Genomic DNA, 26,300 nt, shown 5'->3' with positions numbered 1-26,300 from the left:
GCTTGCGCCCAAACATGCAGGCAGGAGCGGGGACCTTGTTTCACACAGGGCTCCAGACAGGAGCTGTCACAGCCTACTGCCACAACGTTTCCTCGAAGGGATACAGTGGAGGTAACAGTTGCTACATCTGTGGAAGGTAGCGGATTGTTGCCATTTTACAGCTCGGTCGTCGCTACAGTGTTTCCCCCTCGCTCCGAGCTCAACTTTGCACTACTGACTGCGACGCGGAAAAGTCGGCTACCTGTGGACTGCCTTCCAGGTTTTTCCTCTGCAGTATTGTCAAGACCTTGGATTGCTCTGCTTTGTGACTTTGTGGGCCCGGACGCGCCAGTGGGAACTACTACCGAGGGACAACTGTATCCTGGGAGCGGACGCCATTCCTTCTTTGTCTACGCACCGCCCCCCTCCTTAGGGCGGCCATTTTCCATCGTCTTCCCGGACCGCACTGGACTATCACGTAGGAGGGGTGAGGGGCCGTGTCCCAAAACGGGCCAGGGCTAGGAGACTTTTTATGGTTAAACTGCCGGGCGGATGGGTGGAGACATGGTGGATATTGCTTTTGACCTGATTCTTACGGACTGTTCATTGACTCGCCCTGACTGATCTGCTGTTGTTGCTTTGCTTGTATTGTTGTTGGGGCGCGAATGTTTCTTAGGCCGGCGGAGTCTGCATGCACATATGACTGGTCCTCCTCCCGGTTTCGCTCTTGTGGGAGTCTAGGGAAGGGTTTCTGTTCCTACTCCCCATGTCAAAGGATATTTTTTACTTTCACTTTCCCCCTTTACTTTTTCTTCTTCCTCCTTTCTCTTCTCTTGCTATATTTCGGGTTTTTTGGGGCGACAGACACTCTGCTAGGGGGGGGGGGGGGGGGGCAGGCCATAGCCTCTGCATGTGTGTAGGGTGGGGGGTTATTGTATGATTCGAAGGGGGTTTTTTCTATGGTGCCTTTCTTTGTTCTTTTTATGTTTTTTCCTTTTTCTTTGGTCTGTGTTAGGCGTATTGGGGGATGGGTGGTGGCACGAATGTTTAGGGGATGTTGAGATCGTTTTTTGGTGGCGTGACTCGTTTGTGACCCTCCTCTGGTCGGGACTGGCATGTTATGCTTCGAACTGTTTGGTGCTGTTGTTACTCGGCGAGTCCCACCTACATGGACCTCGTTCTTTATCTTTATCTTTTATTAGCTTATGTGCGGAGTAATATGTCCTGATCTTAATAGTTGCGTAAAAAAGTTTAAAATTAACCTACATTGCTCCTGTGCCTGGGTACTGTGGTGCTTCTTGATCTATGCCTTACTTCTCACCTATTGCTCTGCTGCGTTACCCTGACACCATATTGCATGCACTAGTGCGTCATAAGAGTTCGTGGCCGGCCGGACGGTTGTAGGCCCGTATATGTACTGACTTTGTGCACAATAAAGGTTTTCAAAAATTTAAAAAAAAAAAAAAAAAAAAAACATTCACGTCTGTGACATCTGAAATCCCAGGTCTTTACAGGCACCAATGCTTATTTGTGTGAAATGTATTCACTGCTGGAGCCTGGAGGCGGCGGTTCCGTCAGCGGCCACCAGAGGGCGCTCCTCGCCCACTGATGAAACCCACTGAGCTGCACATTGTATGAAAGGAGAAGGGTTTCCTCTTCCGGGTCAGCGGTGGCAGAGACAGCACCAGCATCTGTGCTGACATCACTTCCTCCCTGTGCTCTGTGTTAATTCTGCTGCAGAGGAGGAAGGAGCCCTGTCAGGTGGGCATTTACCTCCATCTTCAGACCCTCACAGACCCCCCTCAGACCCCAGATCTGCCCCTGCCCTACCTCCCTCACACACAGCCCCAGGAGGAGGAGAGAGCCTGGACAGGTTTCTGATCAGGTAGGAGAGCTGCTAACTCACTTGGCTACAATTTATTAATCCATGGATCAGATTCCCCCCATGCCCCCCTGGCATTCAGGGTGAGGTCAGGAGAGCTGCTGAGCCTGAGTGGGGAGCGGAGGAGGAGAGGCCTGTCCAGGGGAGGCAGAGGAGGTGAGGCCTGTCCAGGGGTGCAGAGGAGGAGAGGCCTGTCCAAGGGTGCAGAGGAGGTGGGGCCTGTCCAGGAGTGCAGAGGAGGCGAGGCCCGCCCAGGGGTGCAGAGGAGGTGAGGAGGAGAGGCCTGTCCAGGGGTGCAGAGGAGGAGAGGCCTGTCCAGGGGTGCAGAGGAGGTGGTGCCTGTCCAGGGGGGCAGAGGAGGTGAGGCCTGTCCAGGGGTGCAGAGGAGGTGAGGAGGAGAGGCCTGTCCAGGGGTGCAGAGGAGGAGAGGCCTGTCCAGGGGAGCAGAGGAGGAGAGGCCTGTCCAGGGGTGCAGAGGAGGCGAGGCCCGCCCAGGGGTGCAGAGGAGGTGAGGAGGAGAGGCCTGTCTAGGGGTGCAGAGGAGGAGAGGCCTGTCCAGGGGAGCAGAGGAGGAGAGGCCTGTCCAGGGGTGCAGAGGAGGTGGTGCCTGTCCAGGGGGGCAGAGGAGGTGAGGCCTGTCCAGGGGTGCAGAGGAGGTGAGGAGGAGAGGCCTGTCCAGGGGTGCAGAGGAGTAGAGGCCTCTGCGGGGTACAGAGGAGGAGAGGCCTGTCCAGGGGTCCAAGGAGATGAGGCCTGTCCAGGGACAGAGGAGGTGAGGCCTCTCCAGGGGTGCAGAGGAAGTAGGGCCTGTCCAGGGGTGCAGAGGAGGTGAGGCCTGTCCAGGGGTACAGAGGAGGTGAGGCCTCTCCAGGGGTGCCGAGGAAGTAGGGCCTGTCCAGGGGTGCAGAGGAGGTGAGGCCTCTCCAGGGGCGCTGAGGAGTTGAGGCCTGTCCAGGGGTGCAGAGGAGGAGAGGCCTGTCCAGGAGTGCAGAGGAGGTGAGGCCTGTCCAGGAGTGCAGAGGAGGTGAGGCCTGGCCAGGGGTGCAGAGGAGGTGAGGCCTGTCCATGGGTGCAGAGGAGGAGAGGCCTCTGCGGGGTACAGAGGAGGTGAGGCCTGTCCAGGGGTCCAAGGAGGTGAGGCCTGTCCAGGGACAGAGGAGGTGATCCAGCGCTCCTATTGAAAAACTGTCTCACATACGCTACCTATCACCTCAATACTCACCATTAATCATGAAACACTTAAACAGGCCCATAACACCAATGAGGCAATTTCTAAGCAACTGAATCATGTGGTCTGATTAATAAATTTACTCACTTATTATTTACACTATTGTGTACAACTGCAGTTTATCATCTTTTACCATGGTTTTAAACATTTAGCATATATTAAATCAGACCACTTAAGGCGATTGGATCAACTGATAGTAACTAGACCATGAATAAACAAGACCAGCTTGTCTTTTCAAATCTATTTTATTTAACTTTATTCTTCAAAGAAAGAGCATTTACGTTTAGAATCTTTATTTTATTAGCAAATAAGAAAGCAGCATTTTATTAGGAAATGAAATATTAGACTGAAATCATTCAAGCAAGTTCAGAATCATGAGATATTAGCAAATAACAGTTTCCATACCCTAAATCTATTCCCCTGTCTATCTTTGCTTCACCTGAAAAGGAAAATCTCATTTAAAGTCTGCTGTCCTTACGTGCGCCAAGAGTCCAACAGCACGCCATTCAGGAATCGGGAGGCAAGCTTTTTGCCCAGCTCATGATGTCAGGTTTTATACCTTTTCTCTATCTAAAACTTTCTACATTCTGCATTCTTTCAACGTAATCCAGGTCTCTCATTGGCTGAGCCATGTCAGACCACAGTTAGGTCATTCTCATATTTTGACCAAGTCCGGGCTTCACATAAGCCCTATTGTCTTTTTCTTCCACGACATTTGGCTTCCTCAAAGTGTAACTTTTTTCCTTCGAGTACTGTACTTTTTACTTCCTAACCTTGGCAGACATTCACAAATCCTGTCCTTGGGCCTTCTTTCCGTGAGAATATTTTATTCAAGCAAAAGTCTTTTCTTTTTATTAATAATGTTTATGCAGCAAAATTCTCCATTGCGTAAATGCAAAGCTCCATTGTGGACAAGGTTTCAAGTCTGTGTCTCTGTCAGCCATATTTTTCCGAGCCACTTTTCAGGCCTCTCTTTGGAAACTATTATTAAACAAACACAAAACATCAATTAATTAAAGAATTGAGACCCATTCTGTTACCCTCCCCCTTTACTAATTAACAGGGTTAATTATGTTACCTAGCAGAAGCAACACAGATGCAGCTTTAAATTTACTTTTCCTTCAGGAACTGCACGAACTCCAAAGGCTTTTGTCACAAAAGACATAACATAAGCACACAAAATAAGCACTTGCCATTAATTAACCAGCCGCATTTAATACTGACAAAGACAATAGACAAGGTTAGTTTATTATTTTCTTCTTTGCATTTGCAACATAAAGCACATTAGTTAGTCCCGCGTGTAATGTTTGCAATTTTAAACTAAGTTGATTAATACTTTCACCACAAGCTTTATTAATTTAATTAATCATTATGGGAGATTAACTTCACAGGCTAGAACAACATTTTGGTCTTCACCCTGCTCCACCAGAGGCGAGGCCTGTCCAGGGGTGCAGAGGAGGTGAGGCCTGTCCAGGGGTGCAAGGAGGTGAGGCCTGTCCAGGGACAGAGGAGGTGAGGCCTGTCCAGGGGGTTGCAGAGGATGTGAAGCCTACCCAAGGGTGCAGAGGAGATGAGGCCTGTCCAGGGTTGCAGACGAGCTGAGGCCTGTCCAGGGGTGCAGAGGAGGTGAGGCCTGTCCAGGGGTGCAGAGGAGGAGAGGCCTGTCCAGGGGTGCAGAGGAGGTGAGGCCTGTCCAGGGGTGCAGAGGAGGTGAAGCCTACCCAAGGGTGCAGAGGAGATGAGGCCTGTCCAGGGTTGCAGACGAGCTGAGGCCTGTTCAGGGGTGCTGTAGGTGAGGCCTGTCCAACGGTGCAGAGGAGGTGACGCCTGTCCAAGGGTGCAGAGGAGGTGAGGCCTGTCATGGGGTGCAAGGAGGTGAGGCCTGTCCAGGGACAGAAGAGGTGAGGCCTGTCCAGAGGTGCAGAGGCGATGAGGCCAGCCAGGGGGGCTGAGGAGGTGAGGCCTTTCTAGGGGTGCAAGGAGGTGAGGCCTGTCCAGGGACAGAGGAGGTGAGGCCTTTCAAGGGGTGCAGATGAGGTGAGGCCTGTCCATGGGTGCAGAGGAGGTGAGGCCTGTCCAGGTGGGCAGAGGAGGTAAGGCATGTCCAGGGTTACAGAGGAGGTGTGGCCTGTCTAGCGGTGCAGAGGAGGAGAGGCCTGTCATGGGGTGCAGAGGAGGTGAAGCCTGTCAAGGGGTGCAGAGGAGGTCAGGCCTGTCCCGGGGTCAGAAGAGGTGAGGCCTGTCCAGGGGTGCAGAGGAGGTGAGGCCTGTCCAGGGGTGCAGAGGGGGAGAGACCTGTCCAGGGGTGCAAATGAGGTGAGGCCTGTCCTGTGTTTGGCTGGTTCATAGAAGGTGGGGCCTGTCCAGGAGGGATGCAGTGGAGATGAGACCTGTTCGTCCAGGCAGGGTGGTCGAGAGCTGAGTTTAAGTTTGTCAATTGTTGTCCCAAGAGATTTGTGGAATGAGTGTAAGTTGTTTGTAAACTGGCCAATTGAAGAGCCACAGAGTGAAGCGCCTCAAAATATTTTATTATATAGTACAAGAGACTAATGCAGATTTACAGACAATATTGCAAAGTCGAAAAACGGTTAAAGAAGGACGCATCATTTAGCGTTCCATACAGAGGTTAGTGCACATATCCAGCAAAATGTGAGGGGCTGCAGACCAACATTCTGGATGAGGCTTTGCTGTAACCAAAGTACTCCTGTGACAATTTTGTTACTGAGCAGAAGAACATCAAAATAAAAATAATGATGGCTCAGACAAAATTTTTCCAAACGGGTGACGAAATCGGTTCTCACGGATTATATTCTTGTTTTGATTCTGGGTTTGTTGCTGGTGTGAATTTGGATATGCACGGCGTTGGTGTGCTGAATAATGATGTTCAGTATGTGCAAGGAGGAAATGTTGTTCCTCTGGGTCAGGGCCGGACTGGGAACCCAAACCAGGCCCGACAATTTTAAAGGAGCAGCTCCCTGCCTCTTTTGTTGCTGGGGGGTGATATGGCAGCACCTCAACAAAACCAGCCCAGAGTAACCAATATGTTTCTCAGCATTGAACAATCGGTCCCCACTGTTCCAGCCTCCCGGGGAAACACCGGAAGCCCGTTACGGCCAGTGCGGCCCCGCTCAGGGTATAGGTTTTACTAACAGTGGCAATTTAAATACCTCAAACACTAATAATGTGCAGAATAAGACATGATCTGTGCGATGTTTGCAGGAACCTGGGAAACTGGAACATGAATCCGATGGCACGAATGGGATGTCTCAGTCAATGGTCCCAGCCCAACTGGCCTCTGTGCCGAGCATGCAGAATCAAAGGCAGATATATTGGAACATGCCTTCAGTCCTGATAGTCCCACAGTCCAATGCAGAATAGAATGCCAAATTCTCAACAAATTCAGGATTTCAACAAAATCTTTTAGTGATTAGTAAGGATTTTCCACAAGTTGCATCTACACTAGGAGTTTCTACTGGACTGAGTCAGACACAATGACGGTGCCTGGGACGGGAGAAGGATTGCATGCTTGGTGCAGTCCTGGAGGTCACCCAGAGTGGCCCTTTTGTAGAAGAAGTAAATGGGAATCCAGCATCACTTTTAATCAATAAATGTGCTACCCGTTCCACAGACAGACTGACGGGAGCTCCGAAACCACTCCTCTTGGGAAAGGAGTCCAAGTTGTAGGCGTTTCTAATAAACAACTAATAAGCTGCCTGCAAATGTTCCTGTACAAATTGGGTCAATGATGAATGGCCACAAACTTAAACTGTGATTAAGATCCGGTTATTATGTTAGGGAATAACCTTGTAAAATGACTTGTGGCTTTTTGGGAAAGAGTCACAATTAATTATTCATTTTGTTACTTGAGGTTTATTAAATTACATTTTGTTGTGCCATGTTTTCATGAACATTCATTGATTGCTGTCATTTTTACCTCATCATGAACCATGTCAATAATGTGTTCTCTCTGTCTAAAAACTTAAGAACTTTTCCTTGATTTCCAACTAAGCAGGTTCTAGTCAGTTTGCTATTTGATATAATAAAACAACGTTTTCTTGTTTCTTAGCACACATTTGTTGTGGTGGTCTGTCTATTGACTTTACAGATAGAGTTAGTTCTGATTCTGGCTTTTGATATACTTTGGAGGTTACCTTTATGTGATTCTCCTGCAAATATTATGATAATTATTTCTCTGACTGAGTAACCATGTTTATGCCTTCAGTAATTATTTGAAACATTTAATATAGCTTTGAAGCTTGTTGTAGCTCCAAAGGCTAGGGCCTTTACCAAGGGAGCGGTCCTTTAATGGGCAGTATTGCCTGCTATGGCTGACTATAAGGTCATTACACTGTTTGCCCCATGAGGGCAGAATGTGTTAATTAATAAAACAACAGTGTCCCAGAGACCGAGGGGATTGAAACACCTCTGGTACTCCGAACTGCTGTAAGTGTGAATGTTGAACAGTTAACACCCGCATGCAGGACCACAGTGGCTAATTGTTGAACATTCACAGCAATAGCTGTGAAAGGAGGCTGAAGTCGGCTGCTGGTTCTCCCTGGGCTCCGCTAAACTGCTTTTCATCATTCAGGTGAGTCGGGAGATGTAGGAGATGAGCAGGACCCCCCCTCCTTCCGAGATGCAAGTGGCACTGCGAGCTACGGGAGGAGGAAGGGGGAGGCTCCTGTGTGCCCTGCTCCAGGCTCTATCTTCTGCCTTCTCCTGCCCAATCCATGTATTTTAGAGAGGCAGAGGCTGTGTATTAGGACATTGTAATGTTGAGAGCAGCGGGCCTAGATCAGGTTGAATAGGCTGCTGCTGCTCCGTTGTCTTTAATGGAGATCTCAACATTTCAATGTTCCAAGCTTTGTCTCATGAAGGATTTATTTATGCTGACCCTCCGCATCATCCCTTCAGATAAGTTATTGATAAAAAGCACCAACACATTGATGCTTTGTTTCTTCCATTGCTCAGCATTCAAACTCTGCATCAGCTTGAGCTTGAATTGCAGTTGCTCCGGGAGCATGGTTTGTATGAATCTAAGAGTCTGGTTGACTGATTTATGAACGGTGGGCAGAATTATGTTCAAGGACATTAACATACCTTTGCAAACCAGATTGTTTTGATTTGCAAGTTTCATGATCTGTAAATGGAAAGATGGGGGTTATGAAGACATGGACTGGATTGTTAGGGTTTGTTCTCCGAGACTGTGTGTGCACTCTATAATCACAGAGACCTTTTCCAGCAAGGAATCATGGCTCTTGGTGATACAAAGAAGTATTTATTCATGCCCATATTTGCTTCACAATGGCCTCCAGAGAACAAGAGATTCTTTTATTTTGTAAGTTCAGGACGGTTATTTGTAAAATGTGATGAAGTGTGATAGTCGTCTGACACAAAACTATTTCTTTACTTCCTTTCAAGGTATTCTGGGATGACCAGGCAGTGCAGTGTGGCAGCCACCCTCGGAGGAACAAAATATAATATAACCGTCAGGTAATGATTCCTATAACTCTTAAGTTTCCTTTTCCCCTGTTTCTTCTTTCTCTATTCCCTTTCTTGATCTCTGTTTTGTTTTTGTCTCTTCAGCTTCAACATTTGACTCCCTCTGTACACTATTCTTGTTGTTATCAAACTTCTGATAATTATATGATGGAGCCACATTCCTCCTGGAAATGTTGGGGGTGTAGTGCAGGTCCAGTTCCTTTTTAGATCAGTTTTGCCCAGCAGTTCCTTAACTATTGGCACATTTGTCTCATCCTCTACACCACGTGGTACTCTCCCCCATCTGTTCTTTCGGCATCTTTTCTATCTGGATCTGACTTCCTTCTCTTTATGTCCTCCTAAACTATCCTTTTCTGTCTTATCTACTACAAGCAAAAGACACAGTATATGTGTGTGGACACACATGCACACAAGGCTTGCTTTAAGGTGGTGCAACCGGTAGAGCCGCACCTGGTGCTGACCTTGTGGGCTCTGTGTTTAGAAGTAACTTATGGGTTCACAAGCATCTGCTGCACAGTTTCCTGTGCTGGAACATGTGGTGAGAGTGAAAGATAGCCTTTTTTCTCTTTCTTCTGTTTTGTGTTTTTCTTTCCTAGACCCTCTTTCGTTTCCTTTACTGTTGTGCTGTTTTTTTCTCTTTTTCAGGTGTTGCAGTGCTTGGGTCCTGTCGGAGGAGTGTGATGAGTTCTGGGCCACCAAGTAAGTCCTTATCATCCGCACAATTTGAAATAGTGAATTCCACTGAGCTAACTGGACACAGCGTCAGTCTACAGTGGCATTTAAAGCAGTGATTACAACAAAGCGAATTCCTTTGTTCAAAAATATGTCCCTTCCTAGATCACTGGAAAAAGGAATAGATTAACAGTCTAGGTGGCAGGGGAGTAAATAACATCTGATAATTCATTAAAAGTATTACAAATATCTCATTGTGATGCCAGCCTTTGCCACAGAAATTGTAAATTGATAGTGTTGGCTGCTTCTGAGAATCTGTGTCACAATATATATGTGCAACTTGTGTTTCTTTCTTAAATATTAATTACGTTTTCTCTCACATCCATGAGTTCCAGTGATCCAAAGCTCCCGATCACAGTGTTCCGAGCTGTTTCACCACTATCAGAAATGATACTCAACTGATTTCCTGGCTTGTTTTTGTCAATACTTTCTTTGTGCAAAGTATAAGGTCATAAATATTTTTTCTTTGTTTTTATTTAAAATTTCTGACTCAGTTTCTACAGGTGACTGAAGCATGAACAGAAAAAAAGAAGGTTTATATTTAGAGAAACACAACGAAAAGGATTATTTCAAGGAAAGTTAAAACATTCTTGAGCTCTTGAGAAGAAACACATTCTATGTGTTAGGAATGGTGAGGATGTTGGAGCGGAAGAAACTGGTGAATGTGAAAGTTGTCAAATCCCTAAAGGAAAATGACCATAAATGTTTACCAAGTGTCAGTAACTGAGATTGAGGAGAACTTTGGCCACAATTGATCCCCACGCAGTGCACTTGGGAATACTCAGTGTTGTAAATTCTGTTTGATGGTTTATGAGAAATGCTTTGGAGACGCGAACCCTCCACAACAGATCAGCATCCGTAGACATGTTGTGATGTGACAGAACCGTCAAAAAGACTAATATTCTCGGTTTACAAGTGCAAGCTTTTGTCTCTGTCTCCTGAAGATGAGAGGAGAGAAAATGTTGTTTAAAAAAAAGTCATTGTAAATACGCTTTCTCAGATGTCCATTCACCAAAGATGCTGGATTATCATTTCCAATGTAGGAAGATTTTCCCCCACCAACTCTGTCTCTTGGGTTGATCCGAGTGGTTTCAAAGGATCCTGTAACTCCAAAGTGGATCATGTACCTGTCTTAGCCACTGAGCAAAAAAGCATATACTGGCACAGGAAGTATAAAAGGGGCCAGTGTTACGCTATTGATAATTCATGAACCACCCTGGCATGCCCTAATCATCTGTCATTACTGATATGAACAAACATAGCTACCAGGCAAACACTAAAGCCCAAAGACCTTATCAGTGCTTTTAAAACTCCTAAATCAAATGTGATAAAACAGAATCCCTAAATGAGACTAATTAAATGTGAGAGAATTCACGCGGGCATAACTTGGAGAAAATGAATCCATGAGAGGCCTCTTAATCAATACAAGGGGCTCCTCAGTGAAAGTTAATAAGACAAGTTAGATAGGTTCCTTTAAAGGTAGGAAAATGATCTCCAGGAAAAAACTATAATTAGTTAAATACAAATGTGAAGAAGAGCATCTGAAATGTATTTTAGAAGTTAATGCTGAGTTGTAACATAAACAAGTACACAATCAGAAATCAGATTCAGTCTTAAAATGGCATGTACCCAGGAACAAAGCCAACTTGGAGAAACAAACAACTCGAATAAGCGCAATGAATGTGAGAGCAGCTTTAGTTCTCAATCCCAGCTCACTAAACATGAGAAAACAAGCGCTGGACGAAAACCCTATCAGTGTCCCGAATGCCAGAAAGGCTTCAATCACAAATCCAGCCTTACGGTACATGAAAGAACCCACACTGAGCGTAAACCGTATCAGTGCTCTGAATGCTGTAAAAGCTTCAGTCGGAAATCCTATCTCACTTTACATGAGAGAACCCACACTGGGCAAAAACCTTATCAGTGCTCTGAATGCTGTAATACCTTCAGTACCAAATCCATTCTCACTTTTCATGAAAGAACCCACACTGGACAAAAACCTTATCAGTGCTCTGAATGCTGCAAAAGCTTCAGTCAGAAATCCATTCTCACTTTTCATGAAAGAACCCACACTGGACAAATACCATATCAGTGCTCTGAATGCTGTAAAAGCTTCAGTCAGAAATCCAGCCTTACTGTACATGAAAGAACCCACACTGGGCGTAAACCGTATCAGTGCTCTGAATGCTGTAAAAGCTTCAGTCAGAAATCCAGCCTTACGGTACATGAAAGAACCCACACTGGGCGTAAACCGTATCAGTGCTCTGAATGCTGTAAAAGCTTCAGTCAGAAATCCCACCTTACTGTACATGAAAGAACCCACACTGGACAAAAACCTTATCAGTGCTCTGAATGCTGCAAAAGCTTCAGTCAGAAATCCATTCTCACTTTTCATGAAAGAACCCACACTGGACAAAAACCATATCAGTGCTCTGAATGCTGTAAAAGCTTCAGTCGGAAATCCCACCTTACTGTACATGAAAGAACCCACACTGGACAAAAACCTTATCAGTGCTCTGAATGCTGCAAAAGCTTCAGTCAGAAATCCATTCTCACTTTTCATGAAAGAACCCACACTGGACAAAAACCATATCAGTGCTCTGAATGCTGTAAAAGCTTCAGTCGGAAATCCCACCTTACTGTACATGAAAGAACCCACACTGGGAATTAACCTTATCAGTGTCCTGAATGCCAGAAAGGTTTCAATCATAAATCCATCCTTGCAGTACATGAAAGAACCCACACTGGACAAAAACCGTATCAGTGCTCTGAATGCTGTAAAAGCTTTAGTTATAAATCCATCCTTACTGTACATGAAAGAACTCACACTGGACAAAAACCTTATCAGTGCCCTGAATGCCCGAAGGTTTTTGTGCCAAATCCAGTTTAACTCAACATGAGAGAATCCATACTGGGCTCAAACCGTATCAGTGCTCTAAATGCTGTAAAAGCTTCAGGCAGAAATCCCACCTTACTGTACATGAAAGAACCCAAACTGGGAATAAACCCTATCAGTGTCCTGAATGCCAGAAAGGCTTCAATCAGAAATCCAGCCTTGCAGTACATGACAGAACCCACACTGGGCAAAAACCTTATCAATTCTCTGAATGCTGGAAAAGCTTCAGTAGCAATCACAATCTCACTTTACATGAAAGAACCCACACTGGACAAAAACCTTATCAATGCTCTGAATGCTGGAAAAGCTTCAGTCAGAAATCCAATCTCACTTTTCATGAAATAACCCACACTGGGCAAAAACCCTATCAGTGCTCTGAATGCTGTAAAAGCTTCACTCATAAATCCAGCCTTACTGTACATGAAAGGACCCACACTGGGTATAAACTACATTAGTGCTCTGAATGCCAGAAAGGATTCAGTCAGCGATACAGTTTAATTGAACACGAGAGAACTCACACTGGACAAAAACCTTATCAGTGCTCTGAATGCTGTAAAAGCTTCAGTAGTAACTCAGCTCTCTCTCAACATGAGAGAGCTCATACTGAACAAAAACCTTATCAGTGCTCTGAATGTTACAAAAGCTTCAGTCAGAAAGGCAACCTTACAAAACATGAAAGGACCCACACTGTGCATACACTGTATCAGTGTTCTGAATTCCAGAAAAGCTTCAGTCCTAAAATAACTCTAGCTCGTCATGAGAGAACTCACACTGGGCAGAAACTGTATCAGTGCTCTGAATGCTGTAAACGCTTCAGGCAGAAATCCCACCTTACTGTACATGAAAGAACTCACACTGGACAAAAACCTTATCAGTGCCCTGAATGTCAGAAAGGTTTTTGTGCCAAATCCAGTTTAACTCAACATGAGAGAATCCATACTGGGCTCAAACCGTATCAGTGCTCTGAATGCTGTAAAAGCTTCAGGCAGAAATCCCTCCTTACTGTACATGAAGGAACCCACACTGAGAATAAACCGTATCAGTGCTCTGAATGCCAGAAAAGCTACTGACTGAAAAAAAATCTCACTAGACATGAAAGAACTCACACTGGGAAAATACCATATTAGCTCTCTGAATGCTGGAAAAGTTTCAGTCGGAAATCTGGTCTCACTCAATTTGGGAGAACTTACCTGGAAAAAACCTTGTCTTTGTTATAAATGCCAGGGAAGCGTATACTGGAGATTCAGTTTCATTCAACAAGAGAGAACGCACAATGAGAAAAAAAATGATCCGTGCTCTCAATGTGACAAAAACTTCAGTTGTAAATGTAACCTTTCTACATAAGAGTGACAATGTGGGAGAATAAAAGGTGCTCACTGTAAACCCTGAGGAGGAGCTTTCAGCATCGCAAAACATTTACACGAAGCAGCCACAAAGACTCCACTCTATTGATTGTCCTACAAACTCTACTGAGAAAAGCACACAGTGAGAGATGGAAATGCTTGAATTAACCTCATTCTTTTGTTACTATTTGTCGCCTCATTCCATTCAGTGTGTTTTGTTCCCTGAGTGTTTATATGCAGTGGCTCTGACCGACAAATGCCATTTGATCCTGAACTTTGAGGCCACGCTGCTAGGATCAGGAATGCATGTAACCTCAAACTGTTTCCACCCTTAATGAGCCTCACCAGGGGGCTGCAGCAGGAGTCCCTTTGTCATAGGTCTCTATGGGACCAACGTCTGCTCATGTCTGTGCCATGTATGGCTGATCATTGAGAAAAACTAAAGGTGATGGAATGACTGGTAGTTAATCTCGGCAACATCCCAAAACATCATTTTCCAGTCTTTGTGTAACTACAGACAAGGCCAGCCATATGCAAACCATTCTTGGCTCCACCCTAAATAGTCCTAATGACTTCTGTTCCAAAAGGACACATCCTCGTATTACAAAGATCCACACGAGTGGCCTCTTTCCATCTTCTTTTTGTTTCAAATGTTTCAAATGGAACCTGCTATCCCCTTAACCATGCCTCAGGCCTGCCAGGTTCCATGCTTTGGCTCTTATCATCAACCTTGAACCATCTCCATAACTTGGAAGCTCCGAAGACTTCGCAGCTGTTGTAACTGCTTGAAGTTTCCCACATTTTGATGGCCGTGGATTCAGGTTCAACTTGATAACCCAACTCTACTTTGTGGGAATTTTGCACTTCAAGCCACTTCTGTGCAGCTCGTCATCTTCTGAGACTGATTCAGCCAAAAGCCTTGCATCGAATTCCAGTGTTAATCATCACAAGAGACTAAACTTATCTTTGTCCTCTCGAGCATAGCTACCGATGTCAGCTACAATTTTGTAGGTGACTTCCTGATTGATTCAGTGGATCTGCTTTTTTTTATTCATTTACCTTTTTGTTTGGTTATGACAGTTGTTTTTGCTAATTATTAATCCTTAAATCACAGCCCTCCTTTAGATTTTGCTTCTGAATAAGTATTAAATATTCTTTTTGATCTAAACTTTGTTTGAATCTTTAAGTTCCTTGTCTATTTCTAATCAACTGTATTGAAATTTGTGACTTCCACTGTTTTGCTTTACCTTCGAGTGCGCCTTAGGCCATACTGGTCAAGCCATGTTACCAAAAGCGAGCTAAGAACACTTTAGTAGAAGACACATTTGCCTTTGCTGACCAAAGTTTGAAAAAAGCGAAGCAGGCTGACTCCAGAAAGCACACTACCCAGCTGGAAAGGTTACTCTCTTAGGTGGCATCTGCACCACCTGTAGATGCAAAAAGCAAATATTATGAGGGAAGCTGTTGGTATCTGTGCCCCCAGAATTTGAGATTACCACCCTCTCTCAAACAGTTGAAAGAGCTGAAGATGCACCCTTCAGATATTCATGTCTCAGCAACTAAGACTGCTCGCTCCTCTCATACAACACTCACACTCTTACCTGAATGACACTCCCTGTGCAATGTACAAACTTTTAAATAAACAAGGTGTGTTGTGCTTTGTGAACAGTCAGTCAAAATACACTTTATTTGATTTTTGTTAAAATCATAAAAGGCAAATACAAAGCATACATAAAAATATTTTTAAAAATCCACAATACATTTATTTACAACATCTTAGCAAATCAAGTGGTAATCTAGTATGAAATAGTTAAAAAGAATTTAGAATTGATTTGTTAATGCAATCTTGATTAAAACAATACATTCCGAGGGATTCTTTTGTTCCTTGCTCTAAAAGCAGCTGTTAGGAAGCTTGCAACACAAAAGGTGGTATATGTTTTAGGTAATGATTGGAGAAAAATTAAAGCAGGTCTTACTTGTGTAAAGCCTGTGGTCTTAAGCAGAGGTATTAAATATTTTGCCCTCTCAATGGTATATAGCCCACAAAAAACATAAAATGGAGGGTGTCCTGATTAGAAAACTGGTCACAATCACAGGGCAGTGCATACTCTGGTTTTGCCCACAATGGAAAACATCCTAGCGAGTAATGGATCAAATTCATCCTCAAACTTGTTAGCAAAAATCTATGTAAGGGGTTAGTAACATATTTTAAGTATGGTTCCAGAGAGGGAGAAGTGGATAGTACCAAATGAGCTCTTACTGAGGATTTTCTAACTTCAGTCTCCTCTCTCTCTAGACGAGCCCTCCCCAAAAATTCATGCTTAATCCACTTGATGTCTTCCCTCCTGATGGTCGATGATACTGAATAGAGCCCCGTGTCTCCCAAGGGAGGCAAATGAAGATTTGATATATTTCAACCATGATATTTTCATGGCCCCCTCCCTTGAGATCACATCTTTAAGGGTACCATGGTTTAGAGTTAACTCCGAATTTAACCATGTGTTAACCCAAAAGATTAATGGAGCCAGTTTCAACCCATCTATAATGTAAGGGAGGCCCACTTCCTCATGAATAGAGTAAGTGGGTGTGGATTTGGGGACGGATAAGATTTGTCTAATGAGCCCGTTTTCTACCCTCTGAATTTTATCCAAATTTACATACCCCCACAGAGCAGAGCCATACGTGGCAAGAGAAACACACTTACTTTTATAAACCTTTAAAACTGCCTCCATTGGTCTAGCCCCTAATCTTTTTGTGAAAGCCAACAAAGCTGATGTTGACCGGGCTAGGGAAATATTCTTCGCCTTAATCTGAGGGGCCCAGGAACCTCTCTCATCAAAGAGAATCCCTAAATATGGAAAAACAGGGACCCTAGAGAGAACCTCACCCTTGCATGTAAAGGTTTTTGTGCGCAGTTTGCTTTTCTGTTGGCCAACAATCATTGTGTGTGACTTTGCTACGTTTATCTTCAAATCTAGGTTTCCCATAAAAGAACCGAATAGGTCCAAAAGGGTCTGTAGGCCGATGCCCGTGCGGGCGATTAAAACGGCATCGTCCGCATATAGGAGTGCCGGGACCTGCTTTCCTCCAACACACGGCACGTCTGCGTTACCAGCTTCCAAAGATTTCCCCAGCCATTAATATAAATGGTAAAGAGAAGGGGGGCCAGGATACAACCTTGGCGCACCCCTCTCTCTGACCTAAAGCTATCTGTACACCGGCCCTCCCTAGAGTCCCGGACTTTGGCTGAGAGCTCCTGATGTAAACGTGCAATAAGAGCTACTAGGGAATCCTCAATACCAAGCTCATGAAGGAGGGACCACAGCTTGTACCTGTTCACTAAGTCAAAGGCCGAGGAGAGGTCCATAAAGGCCAAATATACTGACCCCTCCCCGGCCACCGTGTATTTGGAGACTAAGAGATGTAAATTAGAACATTGCTCCAGGGTGCCCCGGTTCTCTCTGAAACCATATTGTATATCTGCGAGCCCCCCACAAAGCTCCAGGTTAGCCCTCAGTTTAGTTAGTAATACTCTGGCCAAGATCTTAAAGGCAGAGTCAATGAGGGAAATTGGTCGATAACACCCTGGTTCCTCCCTGTTTCCTTTTTTGAAGATGGGCACAATAATAGATGTTGCCCATGTGTCTGGAAAGATACCATCATTTGCTTCCCTGAAAACTCTGGTAAGTACTTGGGTCCAAATTGTTGGGTAGTATCTGAAGAAATGCACCGGAACACCATCTGATCCCGGCGCCTTGTTTTTAGTGGACTCCATTATGGCTTTGTACACCTCCTCCTCACTAAACTCCACTGCCGGTAACCCCTGACCCGCCCCTATACTACTAGGTTCCATACCGTCATTGCCACCATATATGTTCCTAAAATGGTGAACCCATTTCTCGTCAGGGATGACGCAGTCTGAGATAGAATTGACGTCCCTCGAGAAAAATGGTTTATTTATGATGTCCCAAAATCTCTTGCTATCTCGTAGGACATCTATGGTGAGGAGATCGTTCCAGGCATTATTTTTAATGGTGTTCTTTCTTGCCTTAACAATTGATTTATATTCCAGTCTCAGGTTGGAAATTAAAATCTTGGCCCTCGGTGTTGCTTTTAGTGCGCGTTTTAAATGTCTGTGGGCCCGTGAACAGTTGGCATCAACCCATTTATGTGGCTTGGGTGGAAGTCTTGATTGAGAAACTGTGAGATCTCTGGCAGTTTGTGCACAGATAAAATCAAAAGCCACTATGATTTGACTATTCGGAGCATTTTGGTCCAAACAGATGGCCCTCTATTTTGGGCAGTAGGGACGCCATAAAGGTTTCCTGTACCACCCTACCCCACTTAAGCCGTCTGCCCTGGTCACTGGGCACCGTTGATGTACAAACCCTGGGTTGACCCAATTGTTTGCTCCATAAGTCACTCCAGTGCAACTCAGCTGACAGAGGATTGTGGTCACTGTGTGGTGAGGCAGTTACCTTATATTCTCTCACCTTAGAGATGAGTGCATGGAAAATCAAAATGTAGTCAATCACCGACCCGTTGTCCGAGCCTTTGTAGGTGGGCAACATTTCACAACCCCTCGTACTAGGGGGTTCATACAGATTAAAACTAGCAAGCAAGAGTTCAAGTGCCTCACCTGCTTTAGTATGAGCAAAATGTGGGTTGTCAGTGTCGCTCAGACCCTCAATAGCTCCTACATTACATGATAAATTGCATTGGTGGATATTAAAATCGCCCAATATAATGAGCTCAAAAGGAATATGTGTATTTTGGCTGTAGTTATATAGAAAATTTTCCAGGAGGTCCACATGGGCCGTGTCCGTTGTTCTTACCCACGAGTTGTAGAAATTAATTACCAAAAGGATACAACCTGGAGAAATGATCCATTCTATTATTAAAATATTTGGGGAGCCAGACTCTAGCTGCTTAAAAGACCCCACCAATTGTAAAGAAAAAAGTAGAATTAGGCCCCCTTTCGCTCTTCCTGCACTACTCGTTATTGCCGGTATAGTGAAACTAGAGAAACCATCTAGCCAAAAACTTGGCGCGGTATCCCACGTTTCTTGGAGAGCTATCACATGGTTACTAGATATAAAGTTGGTCCAAGTAGGGTCTAACCTTTTGGCTCTTGTGCCTGCCACATTCCAGCTAAGAAATTTGCATAGGGATGGGGCCACCACCCCTGGTATCACTCGTGTCATTGTCTGTGTTGGTGCTGATTGCCAGTCATTGGAGTCTAAGTCAGCTAATTGGGCGAATCTATTTGCCAGATACAGATTGGGATTTATACTAGCGGGGACAATTCTATCCTGGTTTGGCCTGTTAGGTATTGTTTGCCAATGCGTTATCCACTATACCTGTCTTGGAGAGTGTACATGGGTGTATTCTGGAAAGAGTATTCCTCCTTTGGGGGGGGTAAAAAAATCCTAATGGGACTGCTCTGATGGTATCATATTCTTGTATCTCTGAGCCATCCCAGAAAAGTCTGTCTGCGCACTGCGTGATATTAAAATTTACCACAACGCAGTGGCCCCTCACAGATTTTGGGCGATAACCCACCCAGCCCACCCTTTTTGCAAAAATAATACTATTTGATATTTTTGTACCTCCACTGCTGTCATTATCACACCATTTTTTTGCCATCTGGATTAAAGTTGTAGTGGATTCAACTTCCTCTTCTGCTAACGATGGAACCCCTAGAAAGACAGCCACAAAGGGAACTGCTGCTGGGGGGAGGTTTAGATGTTTCTTAGATTCTATGTGGGTATGGCGCTCTGCTATTATTGTGAATTCTATAGCTGTATTATGCGCCACTGGATTGGACTGGGCGGTGCCTACCTTACAGTGCTTATCAACCATACTCATCCCTACACTAGTCACAGCCGTAGATATATTCATAGGTGAGGGCAGCAATGATTTAACTGCAGATTGGATAGGTCCCTTAGCTCCCAATGTTGGCGGTAACTGTTGTAGAAGGGGAGAATCACATTTTTTAACCAAATTGTCGATCAGAACACATTTCTTTAACAACCCTTCAAGGCAAATGTTCATGGTGTTAACGATGTCCTTTGCAATACCTACTAACAGAGGTTCAATCCGTTCCTCAAAGAGGGTGTCAAGATGTTCTTTGAGAATATCCACCGGTATGTACTTAGCGGTAATGTCCCCCTCTCCTTTCTTTCTCTTTTTGGATATTGGCTTTGTTTGAGTGACCGGATTAGAAGGCAGGGTAAGTGGAGAAGCTGTTGAGGTGCAAGCTTGTGTTTGTGTTTGACCAGAAGTCAGAGTAGGTTTCAATATGATTATATCAGGTTCAAAGGGGATACCTTGCTCATGGTTCGGATGTGATGTGTTAGGAGAAATTGCTCGTAATCCCAGTTCCTGTTGTGCAGTTTCTATCTCCTTGGATAAGGCCCCCACCGCAATAGTCAAATAGGACATAATAGAATCCGATTGTCTGGCCACCTTAGGCTTTTTACCCCCGTCATCAATACTAGCAATGTTTTTACGCTTACCCATATTGTAGACGAATGGAAAGGGAGTGGCCCCGCCCTGCCTCTTCCTGCCGATGACTGCCAAGGACTGTCCCGCACTTGTCCCGGGCTTCTCCCTGGCGCCTCCCGCGCGCTCCCGCGTCGCGGGGATTATGATGCTGTTATGTAGGGTGGGCGGTGTGGGCGTGTCTTGTCCCCGGGCCAGGTGGTGTCCGGTGAAGGATCCTGGGGCTTTGAGTCCACCTCGGTGTTCCAGCGCGACTTCAACAAGCCCAGGGTCAGAGTGCTCGGTTCTGTCTCGCCTCCAGAGTCCTACCAGCAACTGCAAAGGGCTCCGCTGCCCCCCTTGGCAAGTTACCACCCCTCAGACCTCCAAGAGGGATCAACCAAACTCACTAAGACTGATCACAGACTTTAATGAGTTGAGCCCGATAATACGAAAAAGCTTTAACAAACACTGGGGGATCCTAAGTGCAGACAAAACATTGAACCCTATGATTGGCCCGCATACACAAATCACATTCCGAAGAGGACGTAACCTAAAGAACAAATTCAGCCCAACAGTACCAAAAGGCACACGGGTATGTGACTGGCTAAGCCAAAGATCAAAGGGCTTCTACAAATGTGGAATGTGCTCGATGTGCAAATGGGCGAACCATGGGATAACCAGTTTTACTGATCAGAGAAGAAAGACACATATGATCAATATGAACATTAACTGTGACACAAAATTTGTTGTGTATATAATTGAATGCGCATGTGTAGAAGCCTCAATGTTTAACTGTAAGAATAAAAGATCAATGACAACATGTTTCACAATGCAAGATACGTGCACACGGAGACCTTAGCAAAGCTCACTGAGTGCCCAATTGGCATGACAGTGCAGAGACATTTTATAGGTATATGCCCCCACAGGATGGGCATCATAGCATACATAATCTGGATCAGGCTATGACCTGCTAGACCAATCAGTGAAGTGCACATATGGTGTGATACCCTTTTAAGGCTCGAACTGTGCCTACATTACCCACGTGTCATCTACGAGAGCAGAATTGTGTTTTTCCATAAAGGTGAAATCTGCGTTTCTAGTGTACGTGGGTTTTGCACGTATTTGACCAGCTATGGCAGGTCATGTCGACATCTTTTACTGGAGATATGAGGTTTGGCAATAGCAAGCTAAAAGCTGGAAGCTGGCATGTCATTTCTCGGAAGCCTTGCGTTTGCTTTGCACGTTGCAGCTGACTGACACACAGAATGGAGCGTGCAACCACTCTGCGGATTTCTGCTGGTGTCTTTCTTTAGTAGTTCAAAGAAGACTCTAGGCCTGAAAACATATGTATTTGGTATCATATAAATGTCTGCTTCGTCATCCCCAAATCTGATACTAAATCATATGTTAATCAGAAGTCATTCATCTTGATCATCTCCTGTTCCTCATCCTCATCCTTGTGAGTGTGGTGTTGTGAACCACCTTTCCTGAATATGCAGTTGGCGCAGGACCTAAAAATTGCTGCACAACAAGATGGGCATATTCTTATCAGGAGGCACAGTGTCAAAAGAGCTGCTACCACTACTATAACTGCCTCAAGTATTGATGAGCCCCAGCCTGTGAACCATTTCATCACATCTTCCCATAGGCTACCTGTGTGTATCCCGTGGGCCTCATCGCTTATATCCTTAATTTTTTTAATGGCTTTTATTATATTCCCACTGTTATCCGGAATAAATACACAGCATTGGCTCTGAGCCAGGGAAGATGCTGGGGAAGATGCCTCATGGAGGACGGAACAGACTCCTCCCTCCTTGGCCAGAATCATATCGAGAGCAATCCGGTTTTGAATTACGACAGCCCTCATGGAGGTGAGCTCTTCTGTTATATTTCCTAAGGCGTCAGTGGTAGAGTCCGCTAGATCTTCAATCATCCTGGACAACTGGTGTATCCGTTCTGAAGTATAGACATTGCCTAGTATTGGAACCATTGCCCCAACACCTGTTAACACGTGGTCTACCCAAGCGGCCGTTCTCTTGGCCCTCACCAGTGTCATCTTTGGTTTTTCTGCTGGCACTAATTTTGTGAAGTGGGTCATTTTTGGGATGATGGAGGCTAAGTAGCAACTTCTATACCATCCTGGGGGCAGGTAGAAGTATGCTCATGGACCACAAACAAAGAAAAGGCCTTTGTAACCTACCAGACCTGGTGACGGCTCGTCACGACTCCTAACTCGAGTTAGTCTGGTTGTGTGGTTACAGCTGCTCATTCCCATGTAAATCTGGGGAACTGCCTTTATGGGTGGTATGCCTTTTATCTTGTTTATACTGTCCTCGCAATCAAATAGGCCCTGCTCTCCTTGAGCGACCTCCTCGAAGGTACATCCAAATGAGATGCACTCCTATCAATTGTCTTTGGACAGCAGTTCTGAAAGGGTGCATGTTCTGGTAGCCCCCTTTGTAAGAACCGGCACTCTCTTGGGTGTTACTACTTCTTCCTTGAGGATGCAGGAGGGGGCTGGAACTTCCCCTACCCTGAACCTTGGTATTTTCAAGTGGCCTGTTTCTATGTCATCCCAACCTGCCCTGCCCTTCCATTCCTTGTTTCTGGACGCCCTGTCAAATCCCTTTAGCATCTCTAAGTCTCCCTTGGTTGGCTGCATATTCATACAAGGGATCCTCTTAGGTCTGAGAGAGGGGTCTGTTGTTCTTCTGCTATAGCTATAGCCATTGCTGCCACTGGGATCAACAGTCAGTATTTCAGATGAGGGTGTACCTATCGATACTGAAGCAAACATGCCGTGTTGACTTTGTAACATGTCTCGCAAGAGGACACAGCCTACATATTTGGATAATGGCAGGACGTTGTACTTTAAACTATGTGTGGTGTCTGTGGGCAGGGGTGCAAACATAGCAGTCAGATATATTCAAAATTGTCACATACAGTTTCAACATTTCCACATATTGGTTCCCTTCGTAGGTATCCCACAATCCTTCTTTGTCCCCTTTATTCACATCCACCCCCACACCAGTAATGTTCATTGTTATATTTTGTTCATAGTCTCTTGGTGTTTTTGTTGGCTCAGTTCCATCACTACCATCCCCCACCCTTCCATTGAGGTGTGGTATTTCAAGCTCATTAGAATATGTTATTATAATTGCTGTCACTATAACCGCTGGAACTGGTAACAATATTGCAAGAATCACTGCTCTCCAATTACATGTATGTCTCTCAGTGGACTGCATGACTCTGTACAAATCTCTCCCTTTCCTATGCTATGCAATCTTCTTGTGAATAGGCCCTGAATTTATTCTTGGTCCACTCGGTCTTGTGAATAGGCCCTAAATTTATTCTTGGTCCACTTAGCGCTATGCTGGCTTGCCCTTAAAGTCAAGCATTTACCCACTGCTCTTCTCTCAGTTTTCAATGTCTCGAACAGGTCTAGGACCAGTGATTTCTGTTGCAAAAGCGGCACAATGGATGGTGTTCAAGGTTTTGAATAATGCTAGAACCAGTACTCTGTATCGCAAAAATAGAACTATTGAGAATGTCAAAACGTAGGTCTGTTAACTCTTGCTCAGGAATTTGCTCTTGGCCTGCCGGAAAGGAAATGTCATTGAAAATCAAACGTATTAGCTCACTGAGCAATAGAGGCCTCGGCACCAGGAGGGTCAGAGTTGCAGTTATGTCTTTTCCCGGACATAAAATAGTTAATTGTATCCTGGACCGTTGTCCGCAGGCTTGTATTGACACAGATCGAAGTCTATTTGTCAGGAGCATTGCATTTAGCCAGCAGTCCGTTGATCATTAACTTCCTTGGTCATGTTTCTGTTTGCTGTGGGAGCGAAGGTGGTATCCCTTGCTGGGCTCGGCGGCTGCTACCTGAATCGGTTGCGTCCTTTCTCCGTCCGTTACTTTCTTCGTGTGTGATGCATGAATCCACGAAGCTACGCCTTCACACTTCACAGCTGTGGCCGTCGTGAGGATGACCTGCCTTGGCCCCTTCCACCTCGGCTGCAAGCAGTTCCTCCGTGTGTGGGCTTTGATCCAAATCCAGTCACCAGCCTTTAGGTCATGGGGTGGCGGCGTCACTGCATCTGGAAGGGACGTCAGCACCTGGCAGTGGAGGTAACGTAAGACATGTGTTAACTCTTTACAGTAACATAGCAATAAGTCGTCCATTACTGACAGGGGGGCTGTTTACATATGCCCTGGTATTTGCATGGGTCGGCCAAATATGATCTCATGGGGGCTTAACTTTGTTATTCTGTCTGGCGTACATCTCATTGCTAAAAGTGCAAGAGGCAGCGCGTCTACCCACGAAAGGTCAGTTGACGCACAGATCTTTGCAATTTTATTTTTCAAAATTCCATTTCTGCGCTCGACAGCCCCTGCCGCCGGCGGGTGATAGGCGCAGTGTAGCCTTTGTTTTATGGCCAGTCCCTTGCACAGCCCCTTTATGACGTTGGAAATGAATGCAGGACCATTTTCGGATGCCAGGACGGAAGGTACCCCGAATCTGGGTAATAGCTCTTTAAGTAAACACTTTGCCACGCTCTGGGCATCACAATTTTTGGTGGGATAGGCCTCTACCCATTTGCTAAACATACAAACGATTACCAAAACGAATCTATATGACTGGGTGGGGGGCATGTCTATAAAATCAAGCTGAAGGCTTTCAAATGGTCCATGGGGGGGTGGAAAGTGGCCAGGCGCAGTTGGGATACCTTTTCCAGTGTTGTACTGCGCACAGACAGCACACTGCTTGCACAGCCTCTCTGTTGTCTGGCGGAATTTCGTGTTGTACCAACACTGGGAGAATAACCTGACCATGCCATCACGCCCCACGTGTGAGGGTCCATGGAACAACCTACTCATTGAAGGGTGCATGGTTGAAGGCAAGCATATCCTGCCATTAGGTCCTACCCATAGCCCCTCTTCAGTGTGTTTGCATCCCTGTTGCTTCCACTCCTCTCTTTCATTGTCAGTGGCCTCCCTCTGAATACGTATTGGATCAAAATGCAGTGAACCTTTACCCTCTTCTGTGTCTGTCTTGTTGCCTACTAGTTGTACCATAGCTCGCTCGCAACCTGTAAGCGCTATTCTCTTTGCTTCTTGGTCAATGAAAGCATTGCCTCTGGAGATGGGGTCTTTTGATGAAGTGTGGGCAGCACATTTTATTATGGCCACCTTGCAAGGTAGTAGCAGTGCTTGGAGGAGGTCACAAATCAATTGTGCATGCTGTATTTGCTGGCCTGCTGATGTAAGGAACCCCCTCATTGACCATAACTGGCCAAAATCGTGGACCACTCCAAAGGCGTACTGACTGTCCGTGTATATATTTACTTTCTTCCCTTCAGCCCATGCACATGCTCTGGTGAGTGCCACAAGTTCAGCTGCTTGTGCACTTTTTGCTGCTGTCAGTCTCCCTCCTTCCAACAATTTAGTTGCTGTGCCCACAGCATAGGATGCTTGTAGTACTCCTGTGTCATCCCTTAAACATGACCCATCTACAAATAGATCCCCTTGAGCATCTGGGAGCGGTGTGTCTTTAAGGTCCGGTCGTATCTTAGTGTGCCTGTCTATTGCCAATGCGCAATCATGAAAGGAATCATCTGAATCAAAATCCTCCAGCTCATGCTGCGTGGGACGCAAGCATGCAGGGTTCAAAGTGGTACACCTCTTGATGATAATGTGTGGTGTCAGGAGTACCAACTCATACCTGGTGAGGCGTGCATTTGTGAGGTGCTGTGTCTTAGTGGATGTCAGAAGTGTGTCCACGGCGTGGGGCACATGTAGCACTAGTGTGTGTCCTAGCACTAAGACGTCTGACTGTTCCACGGCGAGTGCTGCAGCAGCTACTGCTTTCAGACATGGTGGGAGCCCTGCAGCCACTGGGTCTAGCGTGGCAGAATAGTATGCCACGGGCGGTAGAAAGCTCCATGTTTCTGAGCCAAGACCCCCGTTGAGCACCCCCTTCTCGTGGCAGAACAAATGAAAATCTTTTTCATAGTCTGGTATGCCTAATGCTGGTGCTCCTTCCAATTCTCTTTTTATCGCATTGAAGGCTGCCTCGCATTCTGGTGACCAGGGCACAGTGTCAGGTATGCCTTTGTGTGTCAGTGCCTGCAGAGGTTTTGCAATGAGAGAGAAGTTTGGTATCCAATGGCGACAGTATCCTGCAACTCCTAAGAAAGCTCTAACTTCCTTCTGAGTGCGGGGTCTGGGAAAATGTGTTATTGTCGAGATTCT

General features: G+C 45.5%; 1 pseudogene; it reads left to right on the top strand.

Annotated features, from left to right (window-relative positions):
- The first annotated feature begins 9,852 nt into the window (after positions 1 to 9,852).
- On the top strand, positions 9,853 to 14,730 carry LOC147737376 (uncharacterized; annotated as a pseudogene).
- Positions 14,731 to 26,300: the final 11,570 nt, after the last annotated feature.

This window comes from Lissotriton vulgaris, chromosome 1_1, assembly GCF_964263255.1.
Source record: "Lissotriton vulgaris chromosome 1_1, aLisVul1.2, whole genome shotgun sequence".
NCBI lineage: Eukaryota > Metazoa > Chordata > Amphibia > Caudata > Salamandridae > Lissotriton > Lissotriton vulgaris.
Note: the sequence above shows the minus strand (reverse complement) of the source record. Positions and strands in the feature narration are given on the sequence as shown.